General features: G+C 36.7%; 1 long non-coding RNA gene across 1 annotated transcript in view; it reads left to right on the top strand.

Annotated features, from left to right (window-relative positions):
• LOC122231198 overlaps window positions 1-19354 on the top strand; it is a 419598-nt gene that overhangs the window by 155374 nt on the left and 244870 nt on the right. The window contains exon 4 of the long non-coding RNA XR_006208392.1: window positions 16917-17002. This is a non-coding gene — a long non-coding RNA (uncharacterized LOC122231198). The remainder of the gene's footprint in view (window positions 1-16916; window positions 17003-19354) is intronic.

The following is a 19354-nucleotide window of genomic DNA, read 5'->3' as shown; positions in this document are numbered from 1 at the left end:
TCCATAAAAGTTTGTATTTTCTAAATCTGGGCCCTCTCTAGAGAGCTTTTCTAATGAACTGTGTTACAAAAAGTAGGATGGTGTCTCACATCTGAAACAGAAATCATTACATTTTGAAGAGACATCTTAGAAAAAATTTATTTTATAAAGACTTCCTCATTACTGCTTATTAGTAGTGATGCACGCAGAGCACTATATTTGCCCTGCCTTTAAGAAGTTGATTTTGCAACTGTACAGACATAAGAGCACCTGAGAGATACATACTTGGGCAAAGCAGAAACACGTATGCACACGTTGTGTGTATGTGTGCATGCATGTGTTTGTGATTGGGGCTTGGAAGAAAAAATGTGTGTCAGAGACAGAAGGAATTATGCAGAGATGCCTTAAATAAACTGTTGACTTACAAGATGAAATTTGACAATTAGTGGTGACCTACTTCTGTGTGGACTTGCAACAGCCTTCACTGGCACGTAGGGTCATGGGCAAGTGGTGTCCCTCTTGAGGCTTCCTGGACCTCTGCCGGTCTGCTCTGCTTTACCCTCATATACATGTCCAGTGCGCTTCATGTTCAGGCACTCTCAACACATTATTTACACAATTTACATATGCTTTGCTGAAGAGGTACCCCTCAATGACAGTAGCACCTTACTTTAGACAAAGGGAAGGCAGGAAAATTACAAAGGCAAGAGAGCTCAGAAAAAGAACATGCTTAGCCAGAAGAGCAATAGTATTAGAAACTCTAAGCCAGTATCTATTTCACAGTAAATACTAATATGGAATAAAAAGGGAGGATAAAAAAAACTAAGCTTTAAAACCAGTCTTCAAAGCCAGTGTATATGCTTTCCAAGTTCCCAAAATAAACTCTGAAAATGTTTTCTCCCTGGAGAAAGTCTTATGGTCTAAGGAGACTAACCTTTGAAGACACAAAAGCTTAGGCGCATTTCCTCTTCTGTGGCTTCTGTGGATTGCTAAGTTTGCCATTCTTAAAATCAGAAAGGTAATGTCTACCTTATAATAGCATTGAGAGGATAAGGAGAAGAGCATGAAAGTTTTTAGACAGTGTTATACATCCCACATATGAATTAAATAATAGCTAATTTTTCTAAGCAATTTGTGATTAAAAAAAATAATCTATCGCTACCTGTAGTAACTCATTTAGCTCTCAGGGTAAATCTTAAAATAGTTACTTTTATACCCATTTCAGAGATTAGAAGATAGAGGCATGTAGAAATTAAATACCTTTCCCAGGGTTATAGAACCAGGAAGTAACTGAGCCAGAATTCAAACTGAGGCAACCTGCCACAGAGACTAAACTCCCAGACCATCTGCACTGCTGAATAGTGACTGTGAGTAATGTTATTAATACTATTTCTTTTGCCTTCTCCTTCTAGGGTATTGTCACCTCTGATGCTCTTCTTAATTTTACCTTGAAAAAAAGTCCTTAAGTTAGCATCTTCTTTTAGGGTAATCTCTGTTTAGTGATTATCTGTTTATAAAGGATTCACTAATAGTAGGACTTGTTGCATACAATTATTGATATTGTCTGAATCTCTGAAGATTGAAGATCCAAGTTAAAAATACTTAAATACCAACACATTAATTTTTCTATAACTCTAAGCAACAAAATAGATATATGCACAATTTATGTACGTAATAAAATCTGTGTAAACACAAGCTGGTGGCCTACTTTCCTCCAAGTCTGCCTCGTTTTTTAAATCTGCACTCTCTTTTTGCATCAACAATAAAGCTCTTTTTTCACCTTCTCCCTTAGTGTCCTACCCTTGTCAACTGGAACTAAGAAATGCAGTACAATGCATTTCATGTCACAGTGTGGGTTTCAGTATTGAACACAATTGTCTCATCCTAGGCAATGAGTCCATATGTAATATCCATTTCTTTGGGAAGAGTTTTGGAAAATAAGCCTTTCTTCTTTTTGTGGCCTTTATTTGAGAGCTTAGCAGAAATAACATAAAACAATTCACCATCAAATTTTCTAGAAAATCAATGCATGGTTTACCTCTCTGTCTCTGCCCTCCATATTTTATTAGATATTACAATGCCCTTATTTCCATAAGGAACAGTGCTACATTATTCCCATTACTTTTTCTATGTTGCAGCTAATATTTCACCTTAGTAGAAGAACATTGGATACTAGGAGCTTATCTGAGCTCATTCCACACTGATTCACGTATTTATTCATCCAAAATATTATACAGCCTTTAAAAACAATGTAGTAGTTCTGTGTGTTTTGACATGAAAATATGCTCAAAATTTAATAAGTAAGGAAGAAAAGAGGCTAGTTGCTGAAGATGTATTAAGTAAAGAAGAAAAAAGCAAGTGGTAAGACTATGTTTACTAGAATCATATTAAAAAAAAGTAAAATGATTCTATGTTTATATGTGTCTATAGAAAATCTCTGGAAGGATATATTCCAAATGTTAACACTAATTACCTATCTCTGAGAAATGAAATTACTTGGATATAAGGACAGTGAGGAATAGAATGAATCATTCTTTGTTATTTATATGCTTTTGTATTATTCAGTTTTGTATAGTTTTAATATTACATAGCACTAATATAGTAGTTAGAAATAAGCGATTTATATCATACCTGTTATTATAGGATTCCGTGCTTACACAAATACTGATGAGACATTGCTGAACTTGGTGATATTATAATCTTAACACATGGGATAAGATAAGTGAAAGCAATAATTATAACGCAAAGAGAAAAGTGTAATCAGTTTCATAAGAGAAATGCACACATATTTGAGATTGGGAGAAAATACACGTTATTGTGCATGTTAAAGAAATACAAATAGATAACTTGCATCCAGTTGAGAATTAAAGATTTTAGCAGTCAAAGTTGTTTAGCTTGAAGGAATGTTTGTCTTTTCTCCTTTCTGTTGCTGGTGCCTAAAATACAGTAGGTGCTCAATAAATGTGACTTGTAGGAAAGAGGAAAGAAGGAAGGGGGATATTAAGTATAATGGAATAATCACCTGGTCATAGAAATTTAGAGCTGGGTGGGATATAGAGATTATCTCATTTCATGCTTTAATGCTCTCCGGAAGAATAATATAATTCCAGCATGGTGCCCTGTGATGGATGGGACTTCACCTGAGTTCCACCTAGAAGTTTTTATTTCATCTACTTTTATTACTAGAAAGTTAATGATCTAGTTCAACCTTTAGTTTAGCAATGAAACACATTTTTGGATGGGTAAAATATTTCCTCTGGTATAGGGATAGCTAGTGATACATTTAATATTTGAACCCAGAATTTCTGAATGCTCAGGGGTTCTTAGTAGTGTTTCTTCAATGACTATGAGCCCAGGCAAAACAGCTAGCTTGTGCAAAGTTATGGGGCTTGAAGTATATTTAAATAGAAGATGTATTCAGGAACAGTGAACAGCTCAGATTGAATAGAACACATGACTTATGCTGGGGACCCAGGCTGGACTTCAGAGCCATTTAAGAAGAGTAATGAGAAGTATACCCATCAGGATGTTTTATGAGGTAGGGGAAGAAGCGACTTCTGCTTTTTACCAAAATGAAGGAAAGGAGACCAGATCTAACTTCCTGCCTGAAAGAAAAAAGCAAAACAATCAAACAACAAAAAAAGTACAAAATATATGACATCGCAATGTTCAAGACAGTGAACATTAAGCAATAAAGGACAGTGACTATGGAAAGACAATGAGAGACAATTCAGAGCACCAGATGTGCATTCTGCAATTGTCCCAGACACCTATCTGCTGTGAATCTCCAGGATCTGGTGTGAAAAGGGGGAACTGATACAGAAAGCAGGGAGGTCAAGGGAGCTAGAGTTCAAAGAGGTGAGGTTATCAGAAGGGAGAGAGCTGCAGACAGGGAGAGTAGAGCAGAGAGAGAAAATGAGAGAAGAGTTCTATAGGGGTCTGCTGTGGTTTCTCCCCCAGATTAAGTGATCAGTGAATGTGTGTGCAGAAATGACTGTGGCTCCGGGGGAGCATAAAGGTTAGAGGGAATGATAACCCAGCTCTCACCCTTGGTTAGGAATGGCTCCTGTTCCTGCTGGCCAGAGGAATTCATGAGGCTCATAATTCATGAGTCCATGAAAAGGACTTGCCTCAGCAGGAACAAAATTAGCCCTAAACTAGCCTGTGCTATTACTAGTGTACAGAAATTAAAAGCAAAATTCAAAAGCATCAAGTTGTCTCTAAGAAACCTCACTGCATCCAACAACAACAACAACAACAACAACAAAACTAGAATGGATTCTAATTTTCTAAGTAGCTCTCATTTCTCCATTTTTAATCATAAAGACTATATTGACAACTTCTGTATTTTCTAGCTGAGATTTAAATATTTTATAAGCACAATGAATTAGAAACCAGAAAAGTTAGCATAAAAATAATAATATATGATCATGATGTAGTTTCTATGACCCCAATTTCATAATTCCCTATTTAAAAGAAAAAAAAAACACACTATTTGCCTCTTTTTTCAACATATTTGATTGATAAAGAGTTTGCTCTGATAAAAATGCTCAGACTGAATTTTTGAAATCCAATTCATGTATATTGATTGCTGAATCTTTGGGTAACAACCCAAGTTATTTGAACTCTTCTTTGGGACTTGGAAGTGCAAATGGTTTTGCCTGTTTGATAAATCTGCCCATTTAGTACAACACCTGTCTGGAATATACAAGAGCAACAATTCCTTTCTCCATGGAGGGTGGATTGCTTAATATACCCACTGTTCTTATCTTCCTTAAAGATGTTGAAGTTCTATATTCTACTACAGTTTCCACTATAACAGCAAAAATTTGTCTTGACTTCTAAAATAATTGATTTTCCTCTTCATGCTTATGACTGATACTTGCTTCATGAGTTTTAAAATTAGGGTCAGAGGAATTGCACTGCCTACTATGTATTAAGGGATATGATTGTGTTTAACTGCTTATTATTTTTCTGGGTCTATATAGTCTGTCTTAAGATCATTTGCTTTAAGTCTGTGGTATAGCCAGAATCAGCTGGTAACAAATTAAGAAAAAAATGCTTCTTTGGCTAATTTGGTAGAATATGGCCAGCCAAGAAGGTAGCAAGCATGAATGCCACTGAGGAGGGCATGGCTAATTAAAACTGACAATATGAGCGTTATTGCACAATTCACCTATGTGATAATGCTGAGAATATGCAAGCTGAGATGACTAGGAAAGATGAAGGAGTCTGTATTTTTAAAATTTGCCATTTCTTTCTGTTGATAAGCATTGATCAAAAGTCAAGTGTCGTTAAATGTTAATATATAGACCAAGATTACCAAGACCTAGTACAGGAGAAAGGCATCCACTTCAAGAATCTGTATCACATCTCTAGTAGAGCGTTTTGGGGAGACAGAGGTCCTGGCTAAATTGTCTGAAGCCGACTTTTGTTAATAGAGTCAGCAAACTTCAAGTTATTTCGGCTTGCGAGTTTCTTAATGCCAGAGGCAATTTCTTTGCCTCCTTTCCAGTGAAGCTAGAAAAAAAATGTATTTGTGTTTTGCAAGTCTTGCAGATTTATAAGTTTTTGTATTGAAGGTGAACCCACTCATAAGAGAGTTCAACAAAATTATTCTTGAAAATAAAAATCTCGCAAGTTACATGAAGATAAAATATCCTCTCAAGCTGTTTGGTTCAAATCTATTGCTGAGGCATCTGTGAATGGTGAATGTTTCTAGTTTTTTTTTTTTTTCTTAATAGGAATATTAATGCATGCTTCAACCCTTCATTAGCACGTAATAAGATATTCCCTTTGTTTATTGATAGAATTTTCTTCTGATAATGTATTGATTTTTCAAGTCATTCTTTACTATTTATCCAAAGGGAACTAATGTTTGTGGGAGAGCTAATAGGTACTACACACAACCATGAGTGTTCACAGTTAGTACCTAAGGCAACCTTAAGATAATGTATTTTGGCTAAGGGAACTGAAGTTTGGCAAATTTAAGCATTTTTCCCTAATAAGAAATATGCCAGAACCTGGATTAAAATCAGGCCATTTTTGTCTCAAGGTAAAGACAAAGAGAGAGCCCTTCATGGATTAGGACACTGCAACAAATCTCTGTAGACCTGACCTACTAGGCCAGTTTTTTCATGGGTTTTGATTATGTGTAACAAGACTCCTCTTTGTCAGGAGTGAAATGTATTCCTCATTAGAATGAAGACACTGATGTCTGTTAACATTCCAAAGACGTCTGCCTTTATCGTGTTCATACCCACCTTGATCATATGCGCCTCTACCCACCATCACCACTTGATGCCAGTTGCAAATGGTGGAACACAGGTTATATCAGAATCTGTACAATGTCTGTAATATCCCATTTAAATGAACTGGATAAAACCTTTCTTGGGTCTAACCGGGACGTTTTGTGGAAATGGTCTCTAACTCTGTTTTAAAACCTCCTGATAATAGAAAGAAACCCAACTATAGCCCACAAGTGAATTCTTAGAATTGCATTTTCCTTGGCAGGTAGATGGTTTTGCTTCATGCCAGAATGGGAGGTAACGGAAAATATTGGCTAAGAATATGGGTTTTGAAGTCAGGCAACCGAGAATTGTAACCCAGTACAGTCATTTGTGTGATGGTGAGCAGTTATTTAAACTCTTCAAGCGTCAATATGCTCCTCAAAACTTGGGGAGAGAATAGCCTGCCTGCAGAGATGCAGTGAGAACAGAACATTATCAATGTGAACAGCACCTAGCATAACAGCTAACACTCAGCTACTGAGCATTTCCTTGATGCAGGGAGTGAGCTGAGATTTTGCACAGATCACCTCATAGAGAATCGTTCCTTCCAGAAGGTAGATGTGATCTTGTTGCCATTTTACATAGAAGAAAGCCAAGGTTTATAGAAGTTTATATAAGACATGACTCAAGTCACATAACTTCACCAGGATACGAGTGTAGGTTTATGTCTACTGTCAATACCCGAACTCTTAAGCCTGATCCTATTCATTTTATACCTGTGATGCTCATGTCACCTTGAAGTAAGTAGGTGTGTATTTCCTGATATAATTAGTAATGGAGGCTCTGGCTTATTAAATGACTTGTTTATGGTCACATGATTGGTAAAGAGTGGAGTCAGAGTTAGAACATAAGTCTGTGTGATACATACTGTCTTTTTACCGCTAGTGTCTCCTTCTCCTTCACTTCCTGAATTCGCCATCTGAATACACTCTATACCTGATGAGACTCTTTCTACCATGCAGATCCCATATTGTCTCTGTCCAGCATTAATCGCTTTAGTGACTCCAAATTATCTGCAGAGTAAAGTCAACCATCTTTGTAGAACTTGCCTGACCCTACCTGGCTGGAGTCCTGCCTCCCTCTCTGGTCTCACCTCTTGAGGTAGTGCCTGCCAACCCCCTTGGATATATCCTACAGCCTGGTGCACTCCTTGTAACTCCCCATTTGTCATGTTGTTTTATGTCTCTATGCATTGGTTCATGCCTGGAATACATTTACCCATCTACTTTGAGACTTCCTATTCATTTTTCAAAACTCTTTCTGAAATCTGGTTCTACAAATAAAACTGACCACACCCATGGTGTTGGCCATCATGACTGATTGGCAGCCCTAACTGCTGCTGTCAATATCCACCAAGGCTTTTGCTGCCAGGCAATGATTCCAGTGAGCTTCTCTGAGCCAAGGACTGCTACTAGTTCAGGCCTATTCCTATGAAACACAGGACTCCTCTAACAGGGGACTCTAGATCAGGGATGTCCCATGGGCCTAGTGGAATCTTTCTTGAAACTGTGCAGCAGTTCCAACCTCTTTCTATCCAAACTTCTGCCCTTCTATTCTCCTTTACCCATGTGAGACTCCTACACTAGTCTAAAAGCTGTCTTTTCTTCCTATTGATTGCTCACCCTTTATCCTTCACAGACATTTCCCCCAATACATTTCTTTTATGTCTATTTCCATCTTGGTGTGTGCTCTTTGATGGGCCCGAACTAACATAGCCGTACGGGTACCCTTCTCTATTCTGTACATACACCATCACAAGCAAAATAGCACATTTATTTCCTATTTCTATTTCCTAATTAGATTATGAGAACAGTAAAATCAGGAAAAAACATTGTATGACTCCATTTATTTTTAGTACTTAGCAGATCGCTTAGTACTTAGTTGGTACTTAATAAGCATTTGGATAAATGAGTGCTGGAAGTATGATCTTATCTAATATGAATTTATTTAGGTGAAAACAAACTAAACTATGTGTTTACTTCTCAGCTAACACTGCCAACCAAGGTAAGGATACCTGGAAGTTAGTTTAGGGTCACCAATGCTAGGCTTATGTTTTACAGTATTACCATTTGGCTTCTATATGCCCAAAATATTTTCTTGAGTTCAAATGAGTTTTCATGCTTATGAACTTAATTTAACTAAACTGAAATCTTGAATTCTCACTGAATATCTCTCATCACTAAATGAAGCAGCCTTGATTAATCACTCTGAGCATTTCAAAATATTCTGTCAGTTAACCTATATTTAACATAAGCATCTGTAAAATCTATATGAGAGCATTCATTAGAAGGAAAGCATATTCTTGGAGAGATATAAAATCAGATAGTGATTCTTAATATTTCAAGTTAGGAGTAGGGTATAGCATGTTTCTATTTATTACTAGCAAATCTATTACAAACCTGCTCTAATCTATACAATGATAAAACTTATTAGTGTTTGTTTGTTTGTTTGTTTTCATCAGGTTGGTATATATATAATATATATGTATTATATATATAATACATATATATTATATATATATATAAAATAGTCTATTTATAGTTGAATTTTCTTTTCACATAAAATTACATTGGCAATCTAACTCTGAAATACTATGCCATTGCTTGATACTAGCCAATTCTACTATTTATTTCACTCCATTTTTCACACTTGGGATCTGTTAGAATTTTTTTTTTTTCATGTGTGATCTCTTAAATATGGTTTGTGCTGCTCTTGTACCAGGGATGATGATAATAAACATCATTTACTAAGTGTCTCTTATATGCACCAACAAGTATGTGTTAAATGTTACTATCCCCATTTTTCAAATAAGATAGTAAGGATCTAAGAAGTAAAATAACTTGGAAGGCTACCACACAACCAAGAACTAGATTATCAATGCTTTGAACACAGATCTGCCTGATTTTTTTGGATTATCTAATCTGAGTTGTTTACTGCTTTGACTATAAGGATTGAACATCAATCTATTGAATATTTTAAAATATTAAGAGCATGCAAGCTCTTCTAAAAACCTTGAAGTTTATTCTATAACCAATACAGAGTCCCTTGGGTTTCAATGCAGAGGAAAATAATACAATTAGATATGTGCTTAAGTAATACGTGGAAAGTGGATTGTGTGAAAGATGTAAAGGGTGTTAGATAAAACTAGAAAAAAGGGGGGCACCTGGGTGGTTCAGTTGGTTTAAGCGTCAAACTCTTGATTTCAGCTCAGGTCACCATCTTACTGTTTGGGGAATTGAGCCCCACATCGGGCTTTGTACTGATAGTGTGGAGCCTCCTCGGGGTTCTTTCTCTCCCTCTCTGTCAGCCCCTTCCTTGCTCCTGCTCTTGCTCTCTCTCAAAATAAATAAACTTAAAAAAAAAAAAGCCAGAGAAAGTGATACCTGAAAACTAGTTGTTGACAAGTCTAAGTAGGAAGGCATTTGGGTCTGATCCAAGAAAGTAGGCAATGGTATGGACAGACAGGGAAGATTAGAGAAACTCTTCTAAACTCAAATGAACTGTGCAACAAGTGAACTGTGGGCCTTTGGTCGAACCGTTTAGCCATCATGCACTCGTTTGCTCCTCTGTATAATGGAGATAATAAAATCTATTTCAAAGTGTTATCATGAGCTTTAAATAATAGTATATTAGTATGTACTTATATGGTGCACACTATGAGTCTATGTACTTTATAAGTACTTATACTCACAGCTTCAATAGTTAAGTACTATTATTATCAGTTTTATAGATGAGGAAACTAAGGCACATTGATGAAAAGGGCAAAGTGATGGAGCCATGGCAATGTAAGATTAAAATAATAGGATGAATTATGTATCTGGTGCATAGTCTGTGCTTTATAAATGCCTGTAATTAACCACCTGGAATAATGTCCTTGAGAGGTAGAACCAAATAGGACTCATGTCTGTAACAGAGTAATCTAGCACTTGGTGTGAACTAAACTGATTGGATCCTCATAGACACAGTGCAGGCTTTGTTCTTGGTGCTGGGAATACAGTGGTGAACTAAACAAGCTCCAGCCTTCATGACATTTTTTTTTTTCTTGTTGGAGCAGATGTTCTGATGACTAGGTGATTGAGTGAAGGAAGCAGAGTTGGAAAACTAGTTCTAAATTATTTTCTGCAACACATTTTTTTTCTGGAAACATTTGCTCAAAAAGCTGCCACGGAAAGAAGTCTCTGCAACCTCTAGTGCATTTTCAGTAAGGTCTAGGGGAGGAAATTTGTCTCAGATTTTTTCTCAAGCTCTTTCCATTTTCATAGAGGTAACTTTCAACTCTGGACTGTTACAGGTCCAGTGCTTGCTACAAACTAGCTTCTTATTTTCTGGTAAACCCTCAGCTGTTAATAATAGTGCCTAAAACAGTGAGCACTGTTAATGTGTGTTGAATGAATGGATGAGTGAATGAACAAATAATGGATTTTTTTTTCATTTTGTAGGGCATTCATTCCTTACATATAGTAAGATGATTTCTCAGGAAAAATGGGATATTTAAGAATTAATTATTAACTGGCATAAGTGCTAGAATTTACTATTGTGCAGAGAAGATATAACAATTTGAAAGTGGTTTTTTAGAGCCATTTGTAACAAGCATTGAGAAGATAATTTTGGCTACATTTATGTAAGCACCAAAACCATGGCATCTCTTTGGATTTCAGAATTGTCATAATGCCATCTTTTTTTTTTGTTCAATTAAATCTCACTTTCAAAATTCATATCATAGATGCTTTTTGAAAACATTAATGTTCAATATTTTACTATTTGGATGATATTCTTTCCATTTGCCCCAACCCTATGTGGCCACCTACCCACTCACCTTCAGTAGAGTTACAGAGTTTCATCAGTTCCAGATGTGTCTTAAAACATGCATTTGTAAGACACAGTCGTTATATTGTATCATTTTCTAGTTGGAGAAATGCTTGGAATTCATACAAGTAAATATTTCTTTGCACACAAGTGTAAAGATACAAAAACTGAAGGAGCAGTTAACTCCTTTGTACCTCAGTTTCCTTGAGTCTATTTTACTTAGATTATATTTTTGAGAATGCCATGTTTACCTGCCTCAAACTAACCATTGGCAATTTTAAACCAATCTTATACAACACAGAATGAAAATCAACCATGTAATGAACTTACCCTAATATTGAGCATATTGTATTTGTTCATCATATGGTACATACAGCTGTGATTTGATTATAATGATGGTGATTATACAAAATACATCCTTGGTTTGGGACAGGTGTATTCAGAAACTGTCCCTTAGTTTGTTGTCAAGTATAGTGAATTATCTATAGGATTACCTCACCCTTCTCTTGGAACTTTTTCCTGTGACAGTTCAGAATCATTGTAGTGTTCTCATCCAAATGAATAAAGGTCAGAAGAGATTAAGTTTTGTTTTGTTTTGTTTTGTTTTGTTTTGTTTTGTTTTGTTTTTCCCTGCCAGAATAGCTGTTTATCAGAAAGAAGCCAACTGTCAGAACTAGAGGAGGACCCAGGCCTTGGCATTCATCTTCTTCCCTTTCTACCAGTGCACGATCAGTACTGATAGAACATTCTCAAGTGATTCTTTGAAGTGACTCATGCAGTGTCAAGGAGACTGGCATTTGTCATAACTATTTTATTGGCTATTGGTAATCATAGAGTGAATTCTGCTATTACTCCAATATTACAATGAATCAGTTGAGAGAAGCAATTACAAAGAAGAGTGAATCACTCTTGAGAATGCTTCTCAGATAAATACCATCAAATAACCAGGTCTTAAAGAATGTTACTATAGTATCAGTGACTCTGTTTTTAAACTCCTGATTAGGCTTCCAGATACTCACTAAACTTTCTCAAGTGTAAAAGTGACTGGCTTTGGGGAACTCTGCTGTATTGACTCCAGATGTTATATTACTGGGATGGCAAAATGATGACACTAGTTAACAATACATTTTTTAATTTTTTTACTGTTTATTCATTTTTGAGAGAGAGAGAGAGAGGGAGAGGGAGAGGGAGAGGGAGAGGGAGAGGGAGAGAGGGAGAGAGGGAGAAAGGGAGAGAGAAAATGGGGAGGGCAAAGAAAGAGAGAGACACAGAATCCAAAGTAGGCTCCAGGCTCTGAGGTATCAGCACAGAGCCCAACGCCGGGCTCCAACTCTCATAAGCTGTGAGATCATGACCTGAGCCAAAGTCAGACGCTTAACCGACTGAGCCCCTCAGTTGCCCTAATAGTTAACAATATTGAAGTGTGTGTTAGAAAGTTGCTAAAAGAGTAAATTTTAAAATTACTCATCACAGGGAAAAAATTGTAACAACATGAGGTGGTGGATGTTAACTAAACTTTTTTGAGATAATTAGGCATATTGTGGCAATATATATAAATTTACATAATGTTATATGTTAATTATATCTCAATAAAACTGGGAAAGTAATTTTTAATTAATATTTTTTTTTCTAAACAAGCAAAAAAAGCAGAAACAGACCCATAAACACAGAGGGCAAACTGGTGGTTGCCAGAGGGGAGGGAGGAGAGTGGGTGGGTGGGCAAAATGGGTGAAGGAGAGTGGGAGGTACAGGCTTCTAGTTATGGAATAAATCATAGGGATGAAAGGTACAGCATAGGGAATATAGTCAATGTTGTAGGGTGACAGATGGCAGCTACACTTGTGGTGAGCATAGGATAACGTATAGAATTGTCAAATCACTGTGTTGAACACCTGAAACTAATGTAACATCATGTGTCAACTACAATTAAAAAAAATCAGTCCTCTGTGTCACAGAACTGACTAGGTTGGCACCTGTTTCATAACTTACCAGCTGTATTGTTATATAAATTACTTAATCTCTCTCTGCCTGTTTTCCCATTTTTAATGGGGATAATTATAGTAGCAAACTCATGGATTATTTGAGAATTAGATGAATTAATCCAGATAATCACTTAGAGCAGTATCTGATCTATATATAACAAGTGCTCCACACTGTCAGATATTATTGATATCATTATTAATTTTATTATTAGACTATGACATATTTTCCCAGCTCTATAAATCAGGCAAATATAAATTGCTTATTTTTAGATGTTAATAATAGTTATTATGGTAGAAAATGGCCTATTTTAAGATCCAAAAACCCAACGTTGGTACTGAGTTCACCATAAATTAACTTTATGAACTATATCAGATCTCTGAAAAATCACGGAAAAACATGTTTGTGTCAATTGGAATGTAATATACAATTGATATCAGGATTGAAGTAAGACTCCACTATTTTGCATATTCAGGTTGTAATGTCCTATTTAGTGCCTTTTGATACTCAGATTACATTTTTTACTGATTGTTTCATTTTATTTACTCAGCTCCCTTGGGCAAGTGACTGAGTTGATGTGCTTACGTTAGTTGTATTGCTGAAGATCTGGGACTGAATGAAGTTACACAACCAAAACACAGTGAAATAGAAACTGGACCTTAGGTTTTCTTATGTCAAAAGAATGAACCCTTTAACAAACACAGTTAAGCCCTGACCATGTACCAGCCCTAATTCAAGGCACTAGAAGTATAGCAGTACATAAAATCAATGAAAATTCTTGCCTTCGGGGAGTTTACATGCTTTTAATGGAAAAAGAAGAATGATTTTTAAAAATCTATATGTGAAAGACACAGTTGACTAGATGGAATAAGTAAAGAAAAATTAAGGTAAGAACAGGGATAGGCAGTACCAGATGCAGGGGGTCCTTCCTTTAAATAGGACAAACAGAGAAGCTTCACTGAAAAAAAAAGAAACTGAAGGACTCCCAGTGGAGGTTTGTAAGAGGTACAGCTGGACCAGCAGAAAGAATATTTCTTGGAGAGGGAACAGCAGAAGCAAAGCCCAGAGGATGAAACGTACCTGGAATTTTTAAGGAAAGCCAGGAGACCATTGTGTTGTGAGTGCAGTGAACGAGACATCTGAGAGCTAACATAGGACCAGAGCATGTAGGATTTTGCTAACCTTTTATTGTTTTTGGCTTTTATTAGTATAAGATGGAAGCTACTGGAAGACTTTGAGAAGAGAAGAGGCTTAATCTGATTTATCTTTTAATAGAATCATCCTGGCTGCTATTTTGAGAGTAGACAAAAGGAAGGGATAGAATAAAATAAGAAGACTCCATTGCAAAAAACTTAAAACAACATATAGTGGCTTAGACCAGTGTTTTAGAAGTGTGGATGGGGAAAAGTAGTCCTATTTCAGACACATTTGGGATATCTTTTGAACTTAGCACCGATGAGATCTGTTAACATACTTGATATGAGGTATGAGGGAAAGAGTGGTGGCAAGGTGAATCCAAATGTGTAGGCTTGTCGGGGGAAATAAAGGTAGGATGGAGGTGCCCTTACCTGAGGGAAAAAAAAAATTAGGAGGAGAAAATTGAAGTTTAGTTTTAGATATGCTAATTTTAAATCACCTATGAGCACTCTAAGTGGGTCTATCAAGTAAACAGTTGATTTAAGTATGGCTCTCATGCAGAAGTATAGACTAAAATAGACATTTGGCAATCCTGGGTGTATAGATGATATTTAAAATCATAAGCTTGGAATAGAACTTGAAGGGAGGTAGTCTAATAGAAAATAAGGGATGTTCAAGATGTGAGCCATGGTGTACTATATTATTACAAGGCTGGAAAAATAAGGAGAAACCCTCAACATAGACTAAGAAAATGTAACCGATTAGGGAAGGAAGACTGGAGAGAATGATATTCTGGAAGCCAAGTGAAAACAGTATTTTAATTGAAAAGAAATATCAGATGGAGATGGTCTAAAGTCCTGACTGTAGCATTACTAAAATGTCTGTTTTACACTACAATAAAGTAAGAAGCAATTATCCATTATATTTGAGTGTCCATTATGTGCACAGGGCAGATGGTGATTAAGGGGAAACCAACCAAACAACCAAACAATTTCCACAGATAAAACATTCTTCCTGCCTCTGAGCTTTAAAGGCAGGAAGAGAGAATTACAAACACTGGTTGTAAGTCTCATAATAGATGACAAGAAACACTCTGTGGAAATATAGATAAGACAGAGATTAAATTTGATAGGCAGTTTCAGGGGGAAAAGGTCATATTTGAGCTGGGTATTAAAGAATGACTGTTATTTCTTTGGGTAGGAAATAGGAAATAGGAATGGACAAATAATAATGACATAACAGGCAGATAAGATTGCGTAAACAATGCCACAAGGGCATGAAAAGTCAGAGCATGTTCAGGAATGAGTAATAAATTCATTTGACTAAAATAGAGGGTCCAAAGAATGAAGGGAATGAATAGGCAGATATACTTTTTTGTCTTTATGGAAAATCTTACTCAACAGTTCAGTAGAAAGAAAAGTTTGATAAAGGGAGATATTTATCCAAAACTAAATATTATGATTACTATAATTTTTTATTTTATGTTTTTAAGTGTATTTGTTTATTTTGAGAGAGAAAGAGAGAGAGGGAGAGAGAAAGAGAATGACTTTGGATAAGGCTATCCAATTGGATAAGGCTATCCAATTGGATAATATCCATTGGATAAGGCTATCCAATGTGAACATCACTAAAAGGGTGGGGCAGAGAGAGAGGGAGAGAGAGAATCCCATGCAGGCTTTGCCCTGACTGTGAAATCCTATGCAGAGCTCTATCTTGAATACTGTGAGATCATGACCTGAGCCAACCTGAGCTGAAATTGAGAGTTGGTTGCTTATCCGACTGAGACATCCAGGTGCCCCCCATTACTATCATTTTTCAAAAAAGCCTTTTATAGTCTACCAAAAGTCTGTCAACCTAAAAAATAAAATAGTTATTTTACTAACAAGATGAGATTATTCAGGACTACCAGAGAAATTGCGATTCAGGACAAGCAAATTATGGTGAACTACAGACAAGTCTGAAGAGACAATGGGACTATCAGCTTTAATTAGGCTTTAGGAGGAAATTGGGGAGGATTGTTTGGAACAAAAGTTCATTAGAGAGGAAGAAGTTTGAACTTGTAGTGGGTTCTCATTGACTGCAAGTAGTGGTTTAGTATGTTGTTGCTGAGGGGGGAAGAGAACTTTCTTCTTTTTCTTAAAAGCAGGAGATAAAATTCCCATGTGAAAAATTTCCTCCCTTATCAAAATAACTTTCATCCTCCTATTTTTTTGCTGATTATGCAGGCCACAGGGAGTGGCACACACTAGAGAGCTCCCCAGCAGGACTTCCCATCTCCATGTTAAATGAGGGTCCTTTTGTGGTGCCTGGGTGGCTCAGTTGGATAAGCATCTGACTTCGGCTCAGGTCATGATCTCACGGTTTATGGGTTTGAGCCCCACATTGGGATCTGTGCTGACAGCTCAGAGTCTGGAACCTGCTTTGGATTCTGTGTCCCCTTCTCTCTCTGCCCCTCCCCCACTTGCGTGCGCTCTCTCTCTCTCTCTCTCTCAAAAATAAACAAACATTAAAAATAAAAAGACTGTAAATGAGGGTCCTTTTATTTATTCTTACAAACCTCAAGTCCAATATGTTGTAACATTAATACCTTCTTGGAAAATTCATAGAAATATAAATTCTTCCCTGTAAGTTATTCTATTAGGTAGATTTTAATTCAAATAATGTTGCTTGGGCTATTTTCTAACTTAAGTGTAATGTTGTGTTTTAATTTTATCTCTTTCCTAGAAATGGTTCTCCGTATTGCAAGGCTGCAAGATCACACAGAAAGAGTGGGACCAAATAAACTGGAACATCTGACACACTGAATGAATGTGAGTACAACATTAACAGCTTTTAAAAAGTGAGAAAGAAAAATTATCTAAAGTGGCTTGGAGTCGATTGTGACTGAATGTGGATAACTGCTGGATCCTTGGGATGGGTGAGCTCTCCCTGGGGACGGTGGGGTTTGTGTGTGCACCTGTGACAGGACTTGATTTCTCCTCAAAGCACATGCATTGAATTTTTGTCTGGAATCACTTTGTCTCTCATATCTGCTCTGCTGCCAGTAAATCTTTGAAAGCCTGCTTTTTGACCGCAGCTGTAATGTATTTCCACCTACTCTGCTCTCAGACTCCTACTCAACCCCCTATTTGCCCTTCTTTTATCTTTCTGTCAGTGTGGTTCCCCGACACCATGATTAGTTTGTTTTTTGTTTGGTTCCTCTCCCTGAACCTGAAGTCAGCCAATTGTACTGGGGGTTCTCTCTTATCTTTCTGTTCTCTCCCAATCTTATCCCATGTTACACATACTTTGACAGTTGCCAGGGTGATATTTATTTGTGTAGTTATTTGAATATTTTATGTATTCATTTTATGTATTTTATGTATTTTATTTGAATATTTTATGTATTTTATGTATTAGATCTAATGCCCCATGCAGGCAAGGATCGTGCCTGTTTGCTGAAACATCATAGATACTGAACATTTCCATGCTGCCTGACCCTGCCTGGTCCTGAGTAGGATTTGACCACTTCACGTGTTCCCACACTTCCATAATTGTTCAAAATATCTGTTCTTCTGAAACTCATATCTTTCCTAGACTTGCTCAGTTTCAGATAAAAAAGCCTCTTGCTTTCTCGTAAAGATAAGGCTACCCAATGTGAACATCACTAAATTTTTCTTCACTGTACCTGAAAATATCTGTTTCTATCCTTACCGTATTTGTTTCCCAATGTAACCTCCTACATTAGATTTTAATCCTAATGCTTTACATGTGTTATCAACTTTATTAAATCAGCTATTCCTCCCAGATTTGCATCTCTCCATTTTCCTGGTTCCTTCCACACAGACAAAAACCAACCATGCTTATGTTTCCCTTATCATGAAAAGATTCAACCATCTAAAACCAAATCAAACAAACCTCTTTCATCTCACTGTTCTCAGTTTTTCCCTCTAATCTAGCTCCTTTTATCCATTCAAACTTCTGTAAACAATGGCTGTTCTTTGCCCATCTGTGGTAAATTCCACAAGAGAAGGGGCTGCTTTTACTGTGTTGTGCAGCATATTTCTAGTATCTCGCACAGTATCTAAAATGGTCAGAACTCAAGAATTAAGTGAATTAATTTTAGCTACCGTTTCACTTCCTACACTGGACCTGAGTGTTAAAATTTTGCTTTCAGGGTAGGGGGTGGCCCTGGATGGCTCAGTCAGTTAAGCCTCCAACTCTTGATCTTGGCTCAGGTCATGATCTCATGGTTCATGAGTTGCAGCCCCGCATTGGGCTCTGCGCTGTGTGGAGCCTGCTTCGGTTTCAGTCTTCTCTCTCTCTCTCTCTCTCTCTCTCTCTCTCTCTCTCTCTCAAAAAACAAAACAAAAAACTTAGAAGAAAAATTGTGCTCCTAAGCACTGCTTAAATTACTCTCACCATAATAGTCCCCTTCTTTGTCATTCAATCCCTGGTCACATGCAAATACTTCTCTTATATACCATATCAAAATCTATCTTAATGACTGTTAACTGTCTATGCCTCATCACTTCATCAGAGCCTCAGGAGGTCAGGACAAATAATTTGGTTATTTGTTTGGCCCCTGGGTCTCCTAACAAAAGGCTTGCCAGTCATTAATTATTAATGAGTTGAATTAACACTTTAACCCCTAAACAATCCTTTAACATTGTTCTGTTCACATTTAGTATTACATTTAATAAAATACTTTGACCCTGAAATAATAAAAGCGTGAAATCGGATAGCCTTTTAAAAACCATTTCAAATCATTAAAATAAAAATGTTTAAAAAACATGCAGAATGAATCATATATGTGCTTTGTATTGATGATCCCTGTATTTAAATAATTGAAATTATCCATATGTATGGTATGCACACATCTGCACACACATATACACATAAAAAGTATGGTTGTGACCACTTGATAAAAGAATAGCCATTGATCACATTATTTCTAAGAAAATAAAATCTTTTTCTGGGTCTTTTGAATTCACCCCGTAAATGCCCACAGGAGAACATAGAAAATCCTTAAGAAACTGTGAGGCATCTGAGCGAAGGCCTAGGAATCACTCCACGCTCACCTTCTCTGTGTTTTCATGTTTGCCTTTCCAAAATAGGTTCTCATGTTTTTCCCTGTTTACTCCTCTTCTTCCTCTAACTTAAGTGGCTCAGCAGCCTGAGTT

Source organism: Panthera tigris, chromosome D1, assembly GCF_018350195.1.
Source record: "Panthera tigris isolate Pti1 chromosome D1, P.tigris_Pti1_mat1.1, whole genome shotgun sequence".
Lineage (NCBI taxonomy): Eukaryota > Metazoa > Chordata > Mammalia > Carnivora > Felidae > Panthera > Panthera tigris.
This window is presented reverse-complemented; position numbering and strand designations above follow the sequence as displayed.